The sequence below is a fragment of the Oncorhynchus nerka genome, unplaced genomic scaffold (assembly GCF_034236695.1).
Source record: "Oncorhynchus nerka isolate Pitt River unplaced genomic scaffold, Oner_Uvic_2.0 unplaced_scaffold_1203, whole genome shotgun sequence".
Taxonomy (NCBI): Eukaryota; Metazoa; Chordata; class Actinopteri; order Salmoniformes; family Salmonidae; genus Oncorhynchus; species Oncorhynchus nerka.
The window spans coordinates 151825-162485 of NW_027040128.1; the positions used below are offsets into that span (position 1 = coordinate 151825).

General features: G+C 41.7%; 1 protein-coding gene across 1 annotated transcript in view; it reads right to left on the minus strand.

The window, feature by feature from the left end:
• The window catches only part of LOC115123490 (daf-12-interacting protein 1-like), a 118999-nt gene extending 110196 nt beyond the window's left edge, over window positions 1–8803 (minus strand). The window contains exon 1 of the mRNA XM_065015940.1: window positions 8558–8803. The gene's annotated coding sequence lies outside the window, so the exon portion shown is untranslated. The remainder of the gene's footprint in view (window positions 1–8557) is intronic.
• Between the last annotated feature and the right edge of the window lie 1858 nt (window positions 8804–10661).

Consider the following 10661-nt stretch of genomic DNA (forward strand, 5'->3'; position numbering starts at 1 on the left):
AGTTCTAGTTAAAGACCATCCATTCCAGTAACAGATAGTTCTAGTTAAAGACCATCCATTCCATTCCAGTAACAGATAGTTCTAGTTAAAGACCATCCATTCCAGTAACAGATAGTTCTAGTTAAAGACCATCCATTCCAGTAACAGATAGTTCTAGTTAAAGACCATCCATTCCAGTAACAGTTAGTTCTAGTTAAAGACCATCCATTCCAGTAACAGATAGTTCTAGTTAAAGACCATCCATTCCAGTAACAGATAGTTCTAGTTAAAGACCATCCATTCCATTCCAGTAACAGATAGTTCTAGTTAAAGACCATCCATTCCAGTAACAGATAGTTCTAGTTAAAGACCATCCATTCCAGTAACAGATAGTTCTAGTTAAAGACCATCCATTCCAGTAACAGATAGTTCTAGTTAAAGACCATCCATTCCATTCCATTAACAGATAGTTCTAGTTAAAGACCATCCATTTCTAGTTAAAGTTAACAGTTAGTTCAGTTATCCATTCCAGTAACAGATAGTTCTAGTTAAAGACCATCCATTCCAGTAACAGATAGTTCTAGTTAAAGACCATCCATTCCATTCCAGTAACAGATAGTTCTAGTTAAAGACCATCCATTCCAGTAACAGATAGTTCTAGTTAAAGACCATCCATTCCAGTAACAGATAGTTCTAGTTAAAGACCATCCATTCCAGTAACAGATAGTTCTAGTTAAAGACCATCCATTCCAGTAACCATCCATTCCAGTAACAGATAGTTCTAGTTAAAGACCATCCATTCCAGTAACAGATAGTTCTAGTTAAAGACCATCCATTCCAGTAACAGATAGTTCTAGTTAAAGACCATCCATTCCAGTAACAGATAGTTCTAGTTAAAGACCATCCATTCCATAACCATTCCATTCCAGTAACAGATAGTTCTAGTTAAAGACCATCCATTCCAGTAACAGATAGTTCTAGTTAAAGACCATCCATTCCAGTAACAGATAGTTCTAGTTAAAGACCATCCATTCCATTCCAGTAACAGATAGTTCTAGTTAAAGACCATCCATTCCAGTAACAGATAGTTCTAGTTAAAGACCATCCATTCCAGTAACAGATAGTTCTAGTTAAAGACCATCCATTCCAGTAACAGATAGTTCTAGTTAAAGACCATCCATTCCAGTAACAGATAGTTCTAGTTAAAGACCATCCATTCCAGTAACAGATAGTTCTAGTTAAAGACCATCCATTCCAGTAACAGATAGTTCTAGTTAAAGACCATCCATTCCAGTAACAGATAGTTCTAGTTAAAGACCATCCATTCCAGTAACAGATAGTTCTAGTTAAAGACCATCCATTCCAGTAACAGATAGTTCTAGTTAAAGACCATCCATTCCAGTAACAGATAGTTCTAGTTAAAGACCATCCATTCCAGTAACAGATAGTTCTAGTTAAAGACCATCCATTCCAGTAACAGATAGTTCTAGTTAAAGATCCATTCCATTCCAGTAACAGATAGTTCTAGTTAAAGACCATCCATTCCAGTAACAGATAGTTCTAGTTAAAGACCATCCATTCCAGTAACAGATAGTTCTAGTTAAAGACCATCCATTCCAGTAACAGATAGTTCTAGTTAAAGACCATCCATTCCAGTAACAGATAGTTCTAGTTAAAGACCATCCATTCCAGTAACAGATAGTTCTAGTTAAAGACCATCCATTCCAGTAACAGATAGTTCTAGTTAAAAGACCATTCCATTCCAGTAACAGATAGTTCTAGTTAAAGACCATCCATTCCAGTAACAGATAGTTCTAGTTAAAGACCATCCATTCCAGTAACAGATAGTTCTAGTTAAAGACCATCCATTCCAGTAACAGTTAGTTCTAGTTAAAGACCATCCATTCCAGTAACAGATAGTTCTAGTTAAAGACCATCCATTCCAGTAAGATAGTTCTAGTTAAAGACCATCCATTCCATTCCAGTAACATAGTTCTAGTTAAAGACCACCAGTTAAAGACCATCCATTCCAGTAACAGATAGTTCTAGTTAAAGACCATCCATTCCAGTAACAGATAGTTCTAGTTAAAGACCATCCATTCCAGTAACAGATAGTTCTAGTTAAAGACCATCCATTCCAGTAACAGATAGTTCTAGTTAAAGACCATCCATTCCAGTAACAGATAGTTCAGTTTCCATTCCAGTAACAGATAGTTCTAGTTAAAGACCATCCATTCCAGTAACAGATAGTTCTAGTTAAAGACCATCCATTCCAGTAACAGATAGTTCTAGTTAAAGATTCCATTCCATTCCAGTAACAGATAGTTCTAGTTAAAGACCATCCATTCCAGTAACAGATAGTTCTAGTTAAAGACCATCCATTCCATTCCAGTAACAGATAGTTCTAGTTAAAGACCATCCATTCCAGTAACAGATAGTTCTAGTTAAAGACCATCCATTCCAGTAACAGATAGTTCTAGTTAAAGACCATCCATTCCAGTAACAGTTAGTTCTAGTTAAAGACCATCCATTCCAGTAAACAGATAGTTCTAGTTAAAGACCATCCATTCCAGTAACAGATAGTTCTAGTTAAAGACCATCCATTCCATTCCAGTAACAGATAGTTCTAGTTAAAGACCATCCATTCCAGTAACAGATAGTTCTAGTTAAAGACCATCCATTCCAGTAACAGATAGTTCTAGTTAAAGACCATCCATTCCAGTAACAGATAGTTCTAGTTAAAGACCATCCATTCCAGTAACAGATAGTTCTAGTTAAAGACCATCCATTCCAGTAACAGATAGTTCTAGTTAACAGATAGTTCTAGTTAAAGACCATCCATTCCAGTAACAGATAGTTCTAGTTAAAGACCATCCATTCCATTCCAGTAACAGATAGTTCTAGTTAAAGACCATCCATTCCAGTAACAGATAGTTCTAGTTAAAGACCATCCATTCCAGTAACAGATAGTTCTAGTTAAAGACCACCATTCCATTCCAGTAACAGATAGTTCTAGTTAAAGACCATCCATTCCAGTAACAGATAGTTCTAGTTAAAGACCATCCATTCCAGTAACAGATAGTTCTAGTTAAAGACCATCCATTCCAGTAACAGATAGTTCTAGTTAAAGACCATCCATTCCAGTAACAGATAGTTCTAGTTAAAGACCATCCATTCCAGTAACAGATAGTTCTAGTTAAAGATCCATTCCATCCATTCCAGTAACAGATAGTTCTAGTTAAAGACCATCCATTCCAGTAACAGATAGTTCTAGTTAAAGACCATCCATTCCAGTAACAGATAGTTCTAGTTAAAGACCATCCATTCCAGTAACAGATAGTTCTAGTTAAAGACCATCCATTCCAGTAACAGATAGTTCTAGTTAAAGACCATCCATTCCAGTAACAGATAGTTCTAGTTAAAGACCATCCATTCCAGTAACAGATTCCATTCCAGTAACAGATAGTTCTAGTTAAAGACCATCCATTCCAGTAACAGATAGTTCTAGTTAAAGACCATCCATTCCAGTAACAGATAGTTCTAGTTAAAGACCATCCATTCCAGTAACAGATAGTTCTAGTTAAAGACCATCCATTCCAGTAACAGATAGTTCTAGTTAAAGACCATCCATTCCAGTAACAGATAGTTCTAGTTAAAGACCATCCATTCCAGTAACAGATAGTTCTAGTTAAAGACCACCATCCATTCCAGTAACAGATAGTTCTAGTTAAAGACCATCCATTCCAGTAACAGATAGTTCTAGTTAAAGACCATCCATTCCAGTAACAGATAGTTCTAGTTAAAGACCATCCATTCCAGTAACAGATAGTTCTAGTTAAAGACCATCCATTCCAGTAACAGATAGTTCTAGTTAAAGACCACCATTCCATTCCAGTAACAGATAGTTCTAGTTAAAGACCATCCATTCCAGTAACAGATAGTTCTAGTTAAAGACCATCCATTCCAGTAACAGATAGTTCTAGTTAAAGACCATCCATTCCAGTAACAGATAGTTCTAGTTAAAATCCATTCCCATAGTTCCATTCCAGTAACAGATAGTTCTAGTTAAAGACCATCCATTCCAGTAACAGATAGTTCTAGTTAAAGACCATCCATTCCAGTAACAGATAGTTCTAGTTAAAGACCATCCATTCCAGTAACAGATAGTTCTAGTTAAAGACCATCCATTCCAGTAACAGATAGTTCTAGTTAAAGACCATCCATTCCAGTAACAGATAGTTCTAGTTAAAGACCATCCATTCCAGTAACAGATAGTTCTAGTTAAAGACCATCCATTCCAGTAACAGATAGTTCTAGTTAAAGACCATCCATTCCAGTAACAGATAGTTCTAGTTAAAGACCATCCATTCCATTCAGTTAACAGATAGTTCTAGTTAAAGACCATCCATTCCAGTAACAGATAGTTCTAGTTAAAGACCATCCATTCCAGTAACAGATAGTTCTAGTTAAAGACCATCCATTCCATTCCAGTAACAGATAGTTCTAGTTAAAGACCATCCATTCCAGTAACAGATAGTTCTAGTTAAAGACCATCCATTCCAGTAACAGATAGTTCTAGTTAAAGACCATCCATTCCAGTAACAGATAGTTCTAGTTAAAGACCATCCATTCCAGTAACAGATAGTTCTAGTTAAAGACCATCCATTCCAGTAACAGATAGTTCAGTTTCCATTCCAGTAACAGATAGTTCTAGTTAAAGACCATCCATTCCAGTCCATTCCAGTAACAGATAGTTCTAGTTAAAGACCATCCATTCCATTAACAGATAGTTCTAGTTAAAGACCATCCATTCCAGTAACAGTTAGTTCTAGTTAAAGACCATCCATTCCAGTAACAGATAGTTCTAGTTAAAGACCATCCATTCCAGTAACAGATAGTTCTAGTTAAAGACCATCCATTCCATTCCAGTAACAGATAGTTCTAGTTAAAGACCATCCATTCCAGTAACAGATAGTTCTAGTTAAAGACCATCCATTCCATTCCAGTAACAGATAGTTCTAGTTAAAGACCATCCATTCCATTAACAGATAGTTCTAGTTAAAGACCATCCATTCCATTCCATTAACAGATAGTTCTAGTTAAAGACCATCCATTCCATTAACAGTTAGTTCTAGTTAAAGACCATCCATTCCAGTAACAGATAGTTCTAGTTAAAGACCATCCATTCCATTCCAGTAACAGATAGTTCTAGTTAAAGACCATCCATTCCAGTAACAGATAGTTCTAGTTAAAGACCATCCATTCCAGTAACAGATAGTTCTAGTTAAAGACCATCCATTCCATTAACAGATAGTTCTAGTTAAAGACCATCCATTCCATTCCAGTAACAGATAGTTCTAGTTAAAGACCATCCATTCCAGTAACAGATAGTTCTAGTTAAAGACCATCCATTCCATTAACAGATAGTTCTAGTTAAAGACCATCCATTCCAGTAACAGTTAGTTCTAGTTAAAGACCATCCATTCCAGTAACAGATAGTTCTAGTTAAAGACCATCCATTCCAGTAACAGATAGTTCTAGTTAAAGACCATCCATTCCAGTAACAGATAGTTCTAGTTAAAGACCATCCATTCCAGTAACAGATAGTTCTAGTTAAAGACCATCCATTCCATTCCAGTAACAGATAGTTCTAGTTAAAGACCATCCATTCCAGTAACAGATAGTTCTAGTTAAAGACCATCCATTCCAGTAACAGATAGTTCTAGTTAAAGACCATCCATTCCATTCCAGTAACAGATAGTTCTAGTTAAAGACCATCCATTCCAGTAACAGATAGTTCTAGTTAAAGACCATCCATTCCAGTAACAGATAGTTCTAGTTAAAGACCATCCATTCCAGTAACAGATAGTTCTAGTTAAAGACCATCCATTCCAGTAACAGATAGTTCTAGTTAAAGACCATCCATTCCAGTAACAGATAGTTCTAGTTAAAGACCATCCATTCCATTCCAGTAACAGATAGTTCTAGTTAAAGACCATCCATTCCATTCCAGTAACAGATAGTTCTAGTTAAAGACCATCCATTCCATTCCAGTAACAGATAGTTCTAGTTAAAGACCATCCATTCCAGTAACAGATAGTTCTAGTTAAAGACCATCCATTCCATTCCAGTAACAGATAGTTCTAGTTAAAGACCATCCATTCCATTAACAGTTAGTTCTAGTTAAAGACCATCCATTCCATTCCATTAACAGATAGTTCTAGTTAAAGACCATCCATTCCATTAACAGTTAGTTCTAGTTAAAGACCATCCATTCCAGTAACAGATAGTTCTAGTTAAAGACCATCCATTCCAGTAACAGATAGTTCTAGTTAAAGACCATCCATTCCATTCCAGTAACAGATAGTTCTAGTTAAAGACCATCCATTCCAGTAACAGATAGTTCTAGTTAAAGACCATCCATTCCAGTAACAGTTAGTTCTAGTTAAAGACCATCCATTCCATTAACAGTTAGTTCTAGTTAAAGACCATCCATTCCATTAACAGTTCCATTCTAGTTAAAGACCATCCATTCCAGTAACAGTTAGTTCTAGTTAAAGACCATCCATTCCAGTAACAGATAGTTCTAGTTAAAGACCATCCATTCCAGTAACAGTTAGTTCTAGTTAAAGACCATCCATTCCAGTAACAGATAGTTCTAGTTAAAGACCATCCATTCCAGTAACAGATAGTTCTAGTTAAAGACCATCCATTCCAGTAACAGATAGTTCTAGTTAAAGAACATCCATTCCATTAACAGATAGTTCTAGTTAAAGACCATCCATTCCAGTAACAGATAGTTCTAGTTAAAGACCATCCATTCCAGTAACAGTTAGTTCTAGTTAAAGACCATCCATTCCATTCCAGTAACAGTTAGTTCTAGTTAAAGACCATCCATTCCAGTAACAGATAGTTCTAGTTAAAGACCATCCATTCCATTCCAGTAACAGATAGTTCTAGTTAAAGACCATCCATTCCATTAACAGATAGTTCTAGTTAAAGACCATCCATTCCAGTAACAGATAGTTCTAGTTAAAGACCATCCATTCCAGTAACAGATAGTTCTAGTTAAAGACCATCCATTCCAGTAACAGATAGTTCTAGTTAAAGACCATCCATTCCAGTAACAGATAGTTCTAGTTAAAGACCATCCATTCCAGTAACAGATAGTTCTAGTTAAAGACCATCCATTCCATTAACAGATAGTTCTAGTTAAAGACCATCCATTCCATTCCATTAACAGATAGTTCTAGTTAAAGACCATCCATTCCATTCCAGTAACAGATAGTTCTAGTTAAAGACCATCCATTCCATTAACAGTTAGTTCTAGTTAAAGACCATCCATTCCAGTAACAGATAGTTCTAGTTAAAGACCATCCATTCCAGTAACAGATAGTTCTAGTTAAAGACCATCCATTCCAGTAACAGATAGTTCTAGTTAAAGACCATCCGTTCCATTAACAGATAGTTCTAGTTAAAGACCATCCATTCCATTCCATTAACAGATAGTTCTAGTTAAAGACCATCCATTCCATTCCAGTAACAGATAGTTCTAGTTAAAGACCATCCATTCCATTAACAGTTAGTTCTAGTTAAAGACCATCCATTCCAGTAACAGATAGTTCTAGTTAAAGACCATCCATTCCAGTAACAGATAGTTCTAGTTAAAGACCATCCATTCCAGTAACAGATAGTTCTAGTTAAAGACCATCCATTCCAGTAACAGATAGTTCTAGTTAAAGACCATCCATTCCAGTAACAGTTAGTTCTAGTTAAAGACCACAACAGACAGCAGCCAATGACAGCTCTCCTAGCTTCCCACATGACTAATCACATTAGTCAGAGAAACAAAGCACCAAAAGCACAGTGATGTCACAGCTTAGACCACATTCCATAGGCCGACCACAGTGATGTCACAGCATAGACCACACGCCATCGGCCGACCACAGTGATGTCACAGCATAGACCACACGCCATAGGCCGACCACAGTGATGTCACAGCATAGACCACACGCCATAGGCCGACCACAGTGATGTCACAGCATAGACCACACGCCATAGGCCGACCACAGTGATGTCACAGCATAGACCACACGTCATAGGCCGACCACAGTGATGTCACAGCATAGACCACACGCCATAGGCCGACCACAGTGATGTCACAGCATAGACCACACGCCATAGGCCGACCACAGTGATGTCACAGCTTAGGCCACAAGCCATAGGCCGACCACAGTGATGTCACAGCATAGACCACACGCCATAGGCCGACCACAGTGATGTCACAGCATAGACCACACGCCATAGGCCGACCACAGTGATGTCACAGCTTAGGCCACAAGCCATAGGCCGACCACAGTGATGTCACAGCTTAGGCCACAAGCCATAGGCCGACCACAGTGATGTCACAGCATAGACCACACGTCATAGGCCGACCACAGTGATGTCACAGCTTAGGCCACAAGCCATAGGCCGACCACAGTGATGTCACAGCATAGACCACACGCCATAGGCCGACCACAGTGATGTCACAGCTTAGGCCACAAGCCATAGGCCGACACGCCACATGCCTGCTGACCTGCCGTAGCGAATCACAGCGGGCAGAACTTTAATCCCCGCCTTCTCCAGCCTCTGCAGCCGCCGATGTTCTTCTACTTCCCGTTTCAACACTTCCTCTTCCTGCCCAAGACCCCCCTCTTCCTCTTTAGGCTCCTCCCCATCTGGGGCCCATGTGACTGTCTTGTAGTTTCTGGAGCGGGGCCCTGGTGGTCTCTTAAAGGGACCTCCCCCCTCCCCCCCTCCCCCCTCCTCTAAGATGGGCTGAGGGAGACTGGGAGGAGAAGGAGGGAAGGGAAGGGAGAGAGGGGAGGGAGGGATTGTAGGAGGGAGGGGAAGGAGGGAGGAGGGAGGGAGTTAGGGTGCAAGGAGAAGGAGGGAAGGGAGCGAGGGAGTGTAGGAGGGAGGAGGGAGGGAGGAGGGAGTTAGGGTGTAAGGAGAAGGAGGGAAGGGAGCGAGGGAAGGAGGGAGTGGAAGGAGGGAAGGGAAGGAGGGAAGCAGGGAGGGGAAGGAGGGAAGGAGGGAAGGAGGGAGGGGAAGGAGGGAAGGAGGGAGGGGAAGGAGGGAAGGGAAGGAGGGAGGGGAAGGAGGGAGGGGAAGTAGGGAAGGGAAGGAGGGAGGGGAAGAGGGAAGGGAAGGAGGGAAGGGAAGGAGGGAAGGGGAAGGGGAAGGAGGGAAGGGAAGGAGGGAGGGGAAGGAGGGAGGGGAAGGAGGGAAGGAGGGAGGGGAAGAGGGAAGGGAAGGAGGGAGGGGAAGTAGGGAAGGAGGGAAGGAGGGAGGGGAAGGAGGGAAGGGAAGGAGGGAAGGGAGGAGGGGAGAGAAGGAGGGGAGGGGAAGGAGGGAAGGGAAGGAGAGAAGGAGGGAGGGGAAGGAGGGAGGGAAGGAGGGGAGAGAAGGAGGGGAGGGGAAGGAGGGGAGAGAAGGAGGGGAGGGGAAGCATGGAAGGGAAGGAGGGAGGGGAAGGAAGAAGGGAAGGAGGGAAGGAAAGGAGGGAAGGAGGGAGGGGAAGGAGGGAAGGGAAGGAGGGAAGGAAAGGATCTTTAATAAGAGCATGTGTGTCTGTGTACCTACCTGTGTGTGTGTGTGTGTGTGTGTGTGTGTGTGTGTGTGTGTGTGTGTGTGTGTGTGTGTGTGTGTGTGTGTGTGTGTGTGTGTGTGTGTGTGTGTATGTGTACCTACCTGTGTGTGTGTGTGTGTGTGTGTGTCTGTATGTGTACCTACCTGTGTGTGTGTGTGTGTGTGTACCTGCCGTGCTCTCCATCCTGGGGCCGTGATCTGCGTCTGGCGGTGGGAACGTAGGCAGAGACGTTCCGATTGGGCAGGAACTGGTTAAAGGGAACAAAGGTCCGTGATTCACCGGCCGACGTACGACGAGCTAACATGTCATCACGACGGACATCTGCCTTCCTGTTGGGGGCATCTGCCTTCCTGTTGGGGGCATCTGCCTTCCTGTTGGGGGCATCGCCGTCTGAGTCAACTGATGGGGGGGATAGAGAGAGACGAGAGGGAGGGAGAGACGAGAGGGAGGGAGAGACGAGAGGGAGGGAGAGACGGGAGGGAGGGAGAGACGGGAGGGAGGGAGAGAGAGACGAGAGGGAAAGAGGGAGAGAGACAGGGAAAGAGACGAGAGGGAAAGAGAGAGACGAGAGGGAGGGAGAGAGACGAGAGGGAGGGAGAGAGAGACGAGAGGGAGGGAGAGACGAGAGGGAGGGAGAGAGAGACGAGAGGAAGGGAGAGAAAGACGAGAGGGAAAGAGGGAGAGAGACGAGAGGGAAAGAGAGAGACAAGAGGGAAAGAGGGAGAGAGACGAGAGGGAAAGAGGGAGAGAGACGAGAGGGAAAGAGAGAGACAAGAGGGAAAGAGAGAGACAAGAGGGAAAGAGGGAGAGAGAGAGCGTCATTAAAGGATCTAGCAGTAACATAAAAACTGTGTGTCTGCCTTCATAGGAATCTTACCATCACTGTTGTGTGTGTGTGGTGTGTGTGGGTGTATCTTCGTAGGAACCTTACCATCACTGTTGTGTGTGTGTGTGGTGTGTGTGGGTGTATCTTCGTAGGAACCTTACCATCACTGTTGCCATGGATGATGACATCGGGGGAGGGGCTAGTCTGGGAGCGCGAGCCAAA